We start from the raw sequence: 13,747 nt of genomic DNA, 5'->3' as shown, positions 1-13,747 counted from the left end.
ACTCATTCAAATTCTGAAAGTAAGCTATGACATGAGCAGTTTGGTCACCTCAACTACCACTATCTTCAGCAGCTAAGCACTAAAGACATGGTCATAGGTCTACCTCGAATCATTTTTTCAGAGGGTGTATGTTCAGGTTGTTCCATGGGCAAGCATCCTGAGGAGAAGTTTGATAAAGGGAAAGCTTGGAGAGCTTTGGAAGTTCTTCAACTTGTTCATAGTGATGTAGCAGGTCCATTTCCAACATCTTCATTTAGCAAGGCCTGCTATGTCCTCACCTTTATTGATGACTACTCCTGCTTCACTTGGGTCTACTTTCTTATTCATAAGAGTGAAGTATTTGATAGATTTCAGGACTTCAAGACTCATGTGGAGAAGCAATCTGAGAAAGTGGTGAAGGTTCTTTGCACAGATAATGGAAGGGAATATGTGAACAAAAGACTTGAGGATTTTTGTACATTTGAGGGGATTGATCTTCAGCATTCTGTCACATACACTCCATAGCAGAACGGAGTTGCAGAATGCAAGAATAGAACTCTTAAAGAAATGGCTAGCTATATGATACATGCACGTTCTCTTGATCCCGCCTTTTGGGTCGAGGCTATCAGTTGTGCCACACACATCCAGAATTAGGTTCCTCACAAGGCTTTGCAAGGTATTACTCCTTTTGAAGCTTGAGCTGGTAGGAAACTGATTGTGAGACATTTCAAAGTATTTGGGTGTCCAGCATGGGCTCGCATACCTCCACAGAAACGCAAGGCATTGGAACCTCAGAGTCGGCCTTGCATATTTGTTGGATATCCTGAGGGTGTTAAGGCATATAGATTGATGGATCCTGAGACATATGAGGTGTTCATTGAGAGGAGTGTTCACTTTGAGGAAAGCTCTCCTAGCTTAGCCTCTCTACCTCCTCCATCTTACTCCATTGTGGATAGTGATGCTAGTGATTCAGATGATGAGACTCCTTCAACTCTGACTTGCAGGGTTACACCTCTGTAGGGTCCACTTGCAGTTGAGGAGCCTCGTTCTCCACCTCCACCTAGACCTCGTTGGGCTCGACAGACACTTGAGTCCACGGGTTCTCTTGTTGGGGATCCTTCAAATACACAGAGAACTCGATCACAACATCAGGATCTTCCACATGCATTCATTGCTACTACTTCCGATCCACAGACATTTCAGGAAGCATCAAGGGTTCCTAAGTGGGACCAAGCTATGGAGGAAGAGTATAGTTCCTTGATGAGGAACAACACATGGGATTTAGTCCATCTCCCTAAGGGGAGAAAGATGGTTTGATGTAAGTGGATCTATCAAACCAAGTTTGTAGCAGATGGTAGTGTGGATAAGTATAAGTCTCAGCTTGTTGCGAAAGGTTTCTCTCAGGTTGCAGGTGTTGACTATACTGAGACCTTTGTGCCTGTAGCCAAGATGAACTCTATTCACTTGACACTTGCTATTGTTGTAGCTCATGGTTGGGTTGTACATCAGATGGATGTGAAGAGTGCTTTTCTTCATGGTGATCTTGATGAGGATATTTATATGGAGCAGCCACAGGGTTTCATCTAGGATACTTCTTTGGTTTGCAGACTAAGGAAATCTCTCTATGGCCTTAAGCAGGCCCCCAGGGCTTGGTATGCCAAGATGGATTCCTTTCTTCTCTCCACAGGGTTCACCAGGTGTCATTCCGATCTGAATGTCTACATTTTGTGACAGGATGACTCTCACTTGATACTTGTGCTCTATGTTGATGACTTGATCATTATAGGGAGTACCGCATCCATCATTAGTAGGGTCAAATCTGCTTTGCATGACAGATTTGCTATGACTGACTTAGGTCTTTTGCACTACTTTCTCAGGATCAAGATTTCACAGTCACCTTCTGGGATTACACTATCGTAGCCCAAGTATGCTCTTGATCTACTTGCACGCTTTCATATGGCTAATTGTAAGCCTACCCCAACTCGCTTTCTTTCAGGAGTCAAACTTGAGGCTCAGTGTTCTTCTCCACCAGTTGATGCCACTTTGTATCGTCATCTTATGGGTAGTCTCATCTACTTGACCCATACATGCCCTCATATTTCATTTGTAGTTGGCATGGTTTCTCGCTTCATGCAAGAACCACATGAGCTTCATTGGAAAGCTGCCAAACACATCCTTCATTACATCCAAGGTACACATCACTATGGGATTCACTATGCAGGAGGCACAGGACTCCGCTTGGTTAGTTACACAGACTCCGATTGGGCTGGCGATCTTGATGATTGTAAGTCTACTTCTGGTTATAGTTTTCACCTTGGTTCAGGCCCCATTTGTTGGCAGAGAAAGAAGCAACATGCTATTGCTCTCTCTTCGACTGAGGCTGAGTATCGAGGCGTTGTTAATGCAGCGACTAAGACCATTTGGCTTTAGCAAATTCTCACAGAGTTTGGATTCACCACTCCATGGCCGATAGTTCTACATTGCAAAAATCAGAGTGATATTGCAATCTTGAAGAACCTGGTCTAGCACCAGCAGACTAAACACATCGAGATTCATATACACTATATCCGAGAGCTCATTCAGAAGTAGGTCATTGATTTGTAGTATTGTCCTACAGCGGAGCAGGTTGCTGACATATTCACCAAACCTTTCACCAAGAGTAAGTTCCAGCAGTTGTGAGCTCTCTTGGGGGTGCGGGATGTGTCATTAGGGGGGGTCAGCTGACTTCTCCTTCCTCTCTTATGGGGGGGAGTTTTTCCTCTTTGAGGTTTTGTCCTTCTTCTTTGAGAGTCTTTTGTACTTTCATCTCTCTTTTTGGGGGGAGTTTTTTCCCATTGGGTTTTCTCCTTTTCTTTGTTTGTGAGAGATTGCATTGCATGGTTTTGCTTGCATTTGCATATTGTACATGGGTACCTATCATGCCCTAGTAGCTAGGACCCATCTTGCATTGTTGACTTGATTCTTCATTCCCCTAAGTTGCACTTAAGGGGGGGTGTTGGTGTAAATAAATATTCATTATGGATATTATTACACTTTACTTAAGTTAACTTAGGATAATGCATCTCTTCGTAGTTTGGATTTGAGACAGCTAGGGAAGTGTGCACATAGGGATAGAGCTTGTAGGAGAAATTCCACCTTTTGTGGTCTTGTTTTGTTGTTACACTCCACATTTGGTGGGTCATCCACCTCTTGTGGAATATTATATTATTTCTCCTACCTACCCATAGTATTTCTTACCTACCCTTGTTTCTCATTGAGCCACATGTCATGATTGTGTGCTCGTACATCCATATGGCCTTGCCTATATAAGAAGGCCTATATTCATTGTATTGGTGAATCCAGTTGATCATTTTCATATTGATGAGAATACAGTTTGTTCTTGTCATTCTTTTGTCTCTATTTTTATACTTTTCATTGTGCCCTTGATCTTGACAAAATCTCACAAAATAATTTAAATGAAATTATTTAAACTTAGGAAAATTAATTAATTAAATAATATAGACTATTTAACTAAGGAAAAGGTCGCAATTAATTAAATAATTGATATTTAATTAATAATTGAGATATGGTTAACTAATTAAAATTATTTGAAAATAGAAATAGAATAATTCAAAGTGTTGAAGGGTAATGATTATAAGAAATAGTTAGTTTTATCAAATAATTAAATAATTACTCAATTAAATAGATGAATAATTAGTGTAGAATTAATGAGACGTTTTTAGGTGTCTACACTTCTTATTTCTCCCTTAGAAAGGTCAGCCACATTTTTAGGTGTCTACACTTCTTGTTCTTGTAGGAGCACACAGATCAATATGTACAAGATCTAATAACCAGTAGATGTATATTGCTTACTCTTAAATGAAATCCTTGTTGTCTTACCCACCTGACATTCTTTACATACTGGATTAGAAGGTTTCACAATTTTAGGCAAATCTCTAACAACTTTAGTAGAACTGATCTTAATCATACAGTCAAAATTAACATGACACATTATCCTATGCCATAGCCAGCTCTCATCTATTTGTGCAATCAAATAACTCCTCTCACCAACATTCAAAGGAAAAATGTTACCTTTAGTCTTAGTACCTGATGCAATCTCTATACCAGAGGCATTCAAAATCTTGCATTTATCATTCCTGAACTATAGATCATAACCTTTATCCACCATCTACCCAACACTCAAAAGATTATGCTTTAAACCTTCAACATACAGAACATCATCAGTATTATGTTTACCATCAAAAGAAATTGAACCTCTACCACGAATCACACAAGCTTTATTATCAATAAATCTTACTATACCACCATCACACTTCTTCATATTCACAAATTTACTTTTATCACCTATCATATGATGTGAAAAACCATTGTCAATTACCCATTCATCTTTCTCTTCAATCTTAGCAACAAAAGCTTTCTCCTCAACAATGCAGCTTGTAGAATTCACTTGTATCAGATCATCTTTCTTGATAGTAATAAATACAAATTCATCTTCTAATTTCTCTGACTCTTCATCTATAACACCTTCTTCAGTAGCATAATAACATTTTTTCTAATATTTGTACTTCTAATTAGGCTTATAGGGCCTATCATACATATCATGTCTCTCATATCTATCATGATTTTCAAATTTATCATGCTTATCAGACCTTGACATTCTTTCAAGACACCTAGAAGAAAAATGCCCTATATTATTATAAGAGAATCATTTCAAGGGCAACTTACCATCATACTTACCGGCTCCCTTAGGCAATCTCCAAGCAATAAGTGCTTCAAGTTCTTCCAACTCTCTTTCATGTTCTTCCATCTCTCTCATTTCTATTTCAAATCTACACATCTTAGATGAACTTTCTCCCGGATCATACTTCTGCTTCCTAAATACAGAGGCTCTGAATGCAGTCTCAAATTTACCATGTGATTCTCCAAATTCGCTCAACTCAAAAGCAGCAAGTTTTCCAACCAGCATATCTCTTGTTATAGTGATCACAATCTAGATCTCATCAATTGTAGCAACTTTAGATTTATATGCAAGAGGCAGATATCTAATAAATTTAGTAACTATTTCATCTTCATCAAGAATTCCACCGGCACATCTAATTTTCATGACAAGCTCATTCACTTTAGCCATAAAGGATTTTATATTCTCATCACCTCCCATCTTAAGCATCTCATATTTCCCTTTCAAACTCTGTAGCTTAGCAACTTTGACATGTTTATCTCCTTCATACAGAGTCTCTAACTTTTCCCAGATCTCATGTGCATTTTAAAGTCCCATCACCTTAGTCATCTCTGAATAGGTCAAGGCACTAAGAAATTCCTCTTTATCTCTTATGTTATGTTCGGCATCCTTGATCTCATTCGCAGTAACCAGACCATTCAGAGGAACATTGTAGGTATTCTTTGTAATATTCCAATAATCATCTCCAAGACACTTCATATGACACTCCATCATATCCTTCCACACAGTGTAATTGCTTCCATCAAACCTTGGACTCTCTTTATTGAACACATAGGCTGCCATCTTAGATCTCGTCAAGTGGTAAAGCTTCTTCTAGAGGATCTAGCTCTGACACCAATTGTTGGCAACAACAATGAAGAAAACTCAGAGGAGGGGCGTGAATCAGTTTTCACTAGATTAGAAAATTTAAGCACAACTTTAAATATGATTATCTGCAACAACAATGAAGATAAACACAATAACAACACAACACATAAAACCATGAATTTTGATGTGGAAAACCCGGTTAAGGGAAAAACTATGGTGGGAACCTACCCACAATAAGATGATACTCTGTAGTAGTATGTGAAAATATTAAAATAGGGAATGCACATGAATTCAAGCTCAATGCCTAGAGCTCACTACTCAAATACAAGAGGCCCAAAAGGCTACAACCTTAAGGGAAGGCTCACTGCCTTACAAGAATATTCAAACTACACTCCAAAAAACATGAACTACAAAGATAGCATCTGCAAATGTGTGATGATAGTTATGGTTAAGCACAATTGTCTTCTCAGCAATACACTCTGATCTACACTCTTCACCGAAGGATAAATTTGCTTGTTCGCACATACACAACTCTCTAACAATTGCAGACACATCACCGACACACCAATTACATGAATATTAAACCCATTTATACAAATCATCAACCTTGACTACAAGGTCAGCCAAACCCTCAGAACTCAATTACAAAATTACATCCCACAATACATAAAATAACCATCAGACCAATACAATGTCATAACAACATAGAATGGACCTAAATCAAATTCTCGAACACACCGCACCACTAGAAATTACGCCAAGATCAATTGCAACATGTTACACCACCAAGAATGTTGCATAACATGAAGAATATCACCAGACCCATAAGATCTTCAATGACACACAATTATCAATGTGGACCAGAAAAAAAATAGGACACAATTAGGAAACACAAACAAGCATGTTAGAACCATCCGCAATAGTTGTACCAACATCACTTAATCAAATCATCATCAATCACAATGCTAACACTCAAGAACATTTCAACAACAGCAACTAGGACTAGAAATATAACTTGTCGAACACCAAATCATGAACCATGTGAATTGAAGATACAAGTGAACAACTCAAACACTCCCAAATCTGCAACACAAGATATCCCTATTCTGGAGCATAACTAGTCAAATAGCTAAACACTGCAACATAGAACACTGAAAAACCAATCCTCATACCAGAATCCATAACCTGATCAAATCAGCACATATCATCATGAAATCAACACTTAATCAACTAGAGATACTTCCTTATATAAATCATAAATCTGCATGAACACATTTGCAACATACCAGCTAAAACAATAAAACCAACTCTGCAATCACCAAAACACAGTCCAATATATTGACATCAATGACAACAACATATCCTAGCAGCAACAATATCCAATAGATGGAACATAAAATATCATCACAGTGCCATCATCAAGGAGCATGAAATATCATACAATGTTGTGAGGCTAATGCATTATCTATCAGTCTACAAAATATCATTGATACATATAGCCACACCAAAAATTTTATCTATGTGTCATTTGCATGCATACAAAATATGTTCATGTATGAATATTGTGTTGGCATATGTGCAGAAGTTTGATGACATGATGATATTGTATGTTTTCAATGATGTCAATATGCTGAAGTATGAACCGGTATATTGAAGTAAGAAAACTAGCAAGAGAACCGGTATGATGATGTGAACCAGTATATGTGAAAAAGTGAAGCGGTATGTTTGTTCAAGTGAACCGGTATATGGAAAGTTTTGTATCGGGGTTTCATTTGGTATAACTACCAGTTGGTAATCTCAGCTTCAAGGTTTCTGGTTGATGCATTTTAAGTCTGTGTGATTCGATGGATGACATTTTGTGATGGGTTAACATTGAAATGAAGATCAGATCATGTTGCCATGTCAACCTTGTGCATGTGAAGGATTTCCTTGAGGATCTTACATGAAGAAGATTGATCCTATCTACCTCAGGAATGTGCAAAGTTTCAGTAAATAGTGGAGAGCGTGTGATGGGTTATCAGCCTCTAGAAGTGACATAGAATGAATGATGGAGAACATCTTGAGATTTTTTCAAGACTCATTTATTCAATGCAATGTGTTTGAACGGTCAAGATTGGACCGACTGTATTGATAACCTAAATGTTTAGGATTTAGGGTTTATGCTACCAACCTATCTGTTTCCTATAAGGTCGATGATGATTTGCATTATGAAGTTGTTGGAAAATGTTATGTGTGTATCCAAGTGAAGAGATACTTGATTCTTGCTAGACCGAAGAAGTGTGTTGATACCTGCAGAGTGTGATTGTAGAAGCAAAGGAGCTAAAGTGGATCTTCCTTGGCATTGAGTGTTGTTATCAGATTAGTGTATTACTTGTTGACTTCTAATCATTTCAGTAGTTAGAAAATCCCTTAACCAGGTATCTTTAATAGGATTTGTGTAAATCCTTTAACAGGGTGACTCAATTCAATGAGTTCTTCAAATCCTCTTGCGAAGTAACCTTTAACAGGGTTCTAACCTTTAACCAGGTGATCCCTAGCAGGATCGGTTCCTAGCAGAACCTATTGTAAAGTCTTTAACTGGATTAGGCTCCTAACAGAGTGAACTTCAGAAGAGTTCAAAGAACATCTTGTGGGTATTCATTCCCACCGTGGTTTTTCCCAGTTGGGTTTCCACGTGAAAAATTAGTGTGTTATGTGTGATGTATTTTCATGTGATGATTAGTATTCTATGTTAAATGCATGCTGATCCAATGGTCTTTATATTTATGATGTATTACTTGTTTATGCATATGGGTGAAGTGGAAAGGAGATATTAGGTGTGGTGAAGATCTAAGTGTTACCGGTTTATGTCTTTCACAGTCATTCTATGTTTTACCGATAGTACCCTATTTTAGATCAGTGATACTATTTACTGGTTAGTTCAGTTTTTGCAGTTAAAGTGGTTTAAGGAAGTTTTTGTCTATACTAATTCACCCCCCCCCCCCCGCCCCCCTCTCAGTATCTATTGAGTACTTTTTATTCATCATTATTCATCAATTGGTATCAGAGCCACCTCCAGGTCCTCTGTGTTGTAAGCTTAACCGCTTGAGGAAAAGATCCTACTCTAATGATGAAGAGGGAAGGTCCTAAGTTTAACAGAGATAACTTTAAGATATGGAAAGACATAATGAAGATATACATTAAAGCATGGGTGCTCAACACTGGAGCTATGTTGAGAATACTTATGTTGTCCCAATCGGTACTCTCACCAATGATCAAAGAAGAGAAATTTAGGAGAATGGACAAGTCATGGAAGCTCTTATCAGCAGCCTATCTAATGTTGAGTTTATTTATGTTCAAGAAAAAGATAATCCCAAAGATGTATGGGATACTTTGGAGTCTATCTATGGTAGTGATGAGCATGTGAAGCAGGATAAGGAAGAAATCCTTAGAGGAAAGTTTGAAGACATGCAGATGGTTGAAGGAGAGACCATTCAACAATATGAGATAAGGATTAAAAATATTGTTGGAGACATCAAGAGTGCAGGAGGCACAATGGATGATTTCACCATTGTTAGCAAAGTTTTGAGAACCTTGTTACCAGTCTATGCAATAAGGGTTGCCCCTATTCAATATTTGAGATCTATTGACAAGACAAAGGTGTCCCTTAATTCTATCATTCTTAAGTTGACCACTTATGAGCTAAACAGTTATGATGGTAGTATTCAGAAGACTAATTCAGCCTTTAAAGCATCTGTTGCACTATCTAGAAAGGGTAAAGAAGTTAGTACCATTGTGAACCTAGACAAAGTAGAGATATGGATGATGAGGAAATCCTGATGGAATTTGAAGCTCTTCTGGCCAAGAGACTTCCTAAGGGAACTGGTAAATACAGAGGTAAGCTCCCTTTGAAATGATTTTCTTGCAATAGGATAGGACACATTGTTGTTAACTGTCCTAATGGTGATAATAAGGACAAACTGGAGAGGTTCAAAAAGTTCAAAGGAGGAAATAGCAGAAACTGTCTTGTTGCGGTTGATGAAGGTGTCACTGATGATGAATCAGAAGATGAAGAAAGTGAAGACACAGTATTTGTAGCTATCAAGTAAGATGTGTCAAACAAGAAGTCTCTTGTCTCTTGCTTTGATAATTCTAATGAATGGATTATTGGCAGTGGTTGTTCTCACCACATGACTGGTGACTAGAGAAATTTTCTATCTCTAGAAGAGTATGATGGAGGTATAGTCTGATTTGGTAATGATACACCTTGTATGGTAAAAGGAAAAGGGTCCATCTCTCTAAATGGAAAAAGAAGTGTTGATAATGTGTATTAGGTAGAAGGTCTTAGGCATAACGTTTTGAGTGTTGCTCAGCTGAATGATAATGGACTCACTCTAGAATTCAAAGATGGAGTATGCAAAATAAAGGGAAAGAATGGTGAACTAATGGCCACCGGTATGCAGACCAAAGGTAACCTATTTCAGCTAAATGCAAATATCAGCCAATGTCTAATGGCTAAGTATGATGACAGTTGGATATGGCATAGGAGAGTCTACCATGTAAATTTTGATAACATTGTGAAGGCCAGTAAGATCAAGGCAGTTAGAGGATTGCCTATGCTAAACAAACCGGAGAATCCTTTGTGTAGAGAATGTCCACTAGGGAAAATGTCTTCCTCAACCTTCAAAGGTAAATCTTTCATAGCAAATGTAGCATCCTAAAATTGTGACACTTGCAATTTCAACTGCATTTTGGTCTTCATGATGGCGATGCAACACGGAACCTGAATGGAGACCCCGAAACTTGTCCACGACATCAAAAACTGCATTTTTCCAGCACCCTGGCCTGATCCCTCCTTGCACCCTGTTGTCTCGGGAGGTGGGACCAGAGCGCCCAGCGCCCTGGTCCTTCAAGACCAGGGCGCCCAGCGCCCTGGTCCCTGGCCCTATTTTGGGCCCAGTCTCCTATAGGACTTCGGGTCTTTTTGTTTGCAAATTGGAAAATATCATTTCCTGGTCGGCCTAAGGTTAGGAAAATCAGTCTTTTAACCCTAATTGGCAAGTATATAAATGACATTTTCCTCTCTCATTTTGGAAAAGACAGAAAAAAGGCGTGGAAACGATACTCAAACATTCAAACATTCAAGCATTCAAGCATTCAAACATTCCTTCAAGCAATTGATCATTCTAAGTCTCCATTCAAGGCTAAGTGTTGCATTCAAGACAAGGATTCAACCATTGAAGAGGAGATCACATACTACAACATACAACATACAACAACATCTATACCTTCGTACATAAGGATACAAACATCCTTACAACAAGGTACTAGTACTTGTTTTACATTACAAACATTTACATTTACAGCATTTCTCATTTCTTGGTTAATTCCAAAACCGGGGTTTGACCTAAGGGAAACCCCTAATCCCTAACCCCCCAATCGTCTTCCCTTTTCTGTGTGTAGGTTGTAGGTAAGCGGCTGTAATTAAAGATCTGGAATCCTTATGCAGAGACGAACAGATCCCCCTTCATTTCGCGGATTTTTTGAAGGACCGTGTGCACGCCGGGAGCCATCATCCTGTCAAATTTTGCTCAAATTTGTAGGACAATGTTGTATCAACATTTTACTACTAATTCCAGGTCCGCAGCTTCATCCTATATCTCTATCTCAGTTTATAAGCAAATCTTTCTCACTTTCTATGCATTCCTAGCTTAATCATTCTATCTACATTCTTTACAAAAGAGGTAGCCTTGTTGTCTTAACCCTTGAAACTCATTTAGAATCCAATCTTGCATTGTGTGGGATTGGATCTTGTGGGTTTCAACCCCTCTTTTGAATGTAAAGTCCCCCCTAAGTGAAAACCGTCAACCCTAGTAACCTCCCTTCTCTCTCCTTGGAGTTGGAAGAGGGGAGAGCAACTAGGGTTCGATTATTTTCCGCTTTACATTTTGGTGAACCCGACGTGAACATCCTTTCTGATTATTCATGGTTAGATCTAAAAATTGGATTCCTTGATTACATTTCTATGTTTGATCTTTTGCAAAATTTTAGAGGTTGATTGCATAAAAACCCTAAATTTTCTTTTTAGTAATTGAGCCTTGCGAAATGTTTAATGGTTAATGCTTGTTTCAGATCTACCCTTCTATTACAAATTATCAATTCATATTTGTGCTTTAATTCTGAAAATTAAGTGGTTAAGTGTCAAAACCCTAATTTTTGAAACCCTCTTGATTCAACCTTTGTCCGACAATTTCACTGATCAAAACATCTCCAAATCAGCTGTAACTTTGGATTCTGCAATAAAATCACAATATCTTTCATCCCTGAAAATTTGGAAAAAAGTTGCGAGGACCGTGTGCACTCCGAGCGCCATCATCCCCGACATTTTTTCCGAAATTTTGGGAGCTAGATCTTACTGTATTTTTCTGCTAAAATCCAGAATTTTGGCTGATTTTATCAATTCCAACACTTTCAAAATTACAGTCAAAGTTGGTCTTGTGATTGCTTGGTTTAGGGCTTCTAATCATTCAAAAATTGGTGAAATCAAAATTTTGTGTCAAAATTGTGTTTCTTACTGTCCTAAATCTGAAAAGTGTGTTAGCATTCATTCAAAATTTCAGTACTTTATTCAAATTCTTGCAATTTGTGACTTTTGAAATTAAGTGCTTAATTATAACAACTTTGATTTCCGCATTCAAAATTGAATTTTGCGTGAAATTGAGTCAACTTTTAAATTTCAAAACTTGCATTGCTTTTAGTATTCCCTCTAAAATCATAAAATTCAAAATTTCACTTTCCCTCTCTCTTTCAAAATTCAAATTTTGCATTTTTCGACAATCTTGGTAGGGTTCAATTTTGAGATTGCAACTTTAATTTGGCCTATCTACAGATCGTAAAATCACTCAATTTTTTCAGATTAGCTTTAAAATCATCATACCTTTCATCCTTGCAAATTTTGAAAAAAGTTGCGAGGACCGTGTGCACTCCGAGCGCCATGGTCCTGGACATTTTTTCCGAAATTTTGGGAGATTGTCGTGATTGCATTTAATAGCTTAAATCTAGGAGATTGGCTGATTTTACTAAAATTTGCTACCTCTAAATTCAAAATTTTCTCTCCCTCTCTAGTGCATGAGTTTTACAACAATAAGCCCTACTTACACTATTCCCGTTAGACGAAGCCTTAGAATTAAGTCTTTCCAAGGTTTAATTACTGAGGAGATGGAACCTAATTTGAATGGCCTTTTTAACGAGGACATGGGTAATTCCTCTAATCCTCTTAATGATGAAGAATCTCTCCATGAGGTTTCTGTAGAACAACTTGCGAAATTGGATAATCAATTTGACGATTTTCGACAATGGATGTCTCAAGAATACCCTGATAGTCAAGCTCTCCCTTTAATTGAGGGTCTAAAACATATGCTTCAAAGTGATAAGAATGGAATTGATATTTTGTGTCATATTGCACACATTGTGGATTCGAATGTGATGCCTATAAAGAGTTGTGCCGAAACTTTAGGTTATACACAACCTCCCACTCAAGTCAATCATTCTATTCCTTTGACAACTTCTACTGCTAGCATACCTACCTTTACATCAAACATAATGGCTACTTCTATACAAGACATTCCGCCTATGATCACCAGTCATGCGGGCAATCCTTCCTCTTCAATTAACCCTCTTCCTTCATTTAATCCGACTTCTTCATTCATTCCTTCAATGAGTGTTCTTATTACATCTCCACAAATGAACATGACAAAAGGGGGCAATTCATTCAACCATTCGATTCCTCCTTGTAGTGTTCCTCCTTTCCAATCCTCTCCTTTGATTAACTATCATAGTGTCCCACCACCTTACTCTTTACCTTCTTTCAATAACATAACACCTCCATCTCAATCTAACACATCTAATATGAATTCTTCAACTGAAGCGACCATTAACAATCTTGCACAAACTTTCTCTTCTTTACAGCAACAAGTTGCCTCTATGAATCAATCTAAGTTTAGTGTGCCTACATTTGATGTTGCGAGCCCACTTTCTCTTGACATTGTTCGAGCTATCCCTCCTAAATATGTTGAAATCCCGCATTTGGAGCTTTACAATGGTAAAGGTGATCCTCTAACACATGTTAAGTCTTTTCAAACAATATGTACCGATTTTGCTTATGACCAAAGGTTGCTTGCAAAACTGTTTACTAGAACATTAAGAGACAAAGCCCTACAATGGTATTGCTCGTTGCCTTCTTAT

This window comes from Cryptomeria japonica, chromosome 2 (genome assembly GCF_030272615.1).
Source record: "Cryptomeria japonica chromosome 2, Sugi_1.0, whole genome shotgun sequence".
Classification (NCBI taxonomy): domain Eukaryota; kingdom Viridiplantae; phylum Streptophyta; class Pinopsida; order Cupressales; family Cupressaceae; genus Cryptomeria; species Cryptomeria japonica.
Note: the sequence above shows the minus strand (reverse complement) of the source record.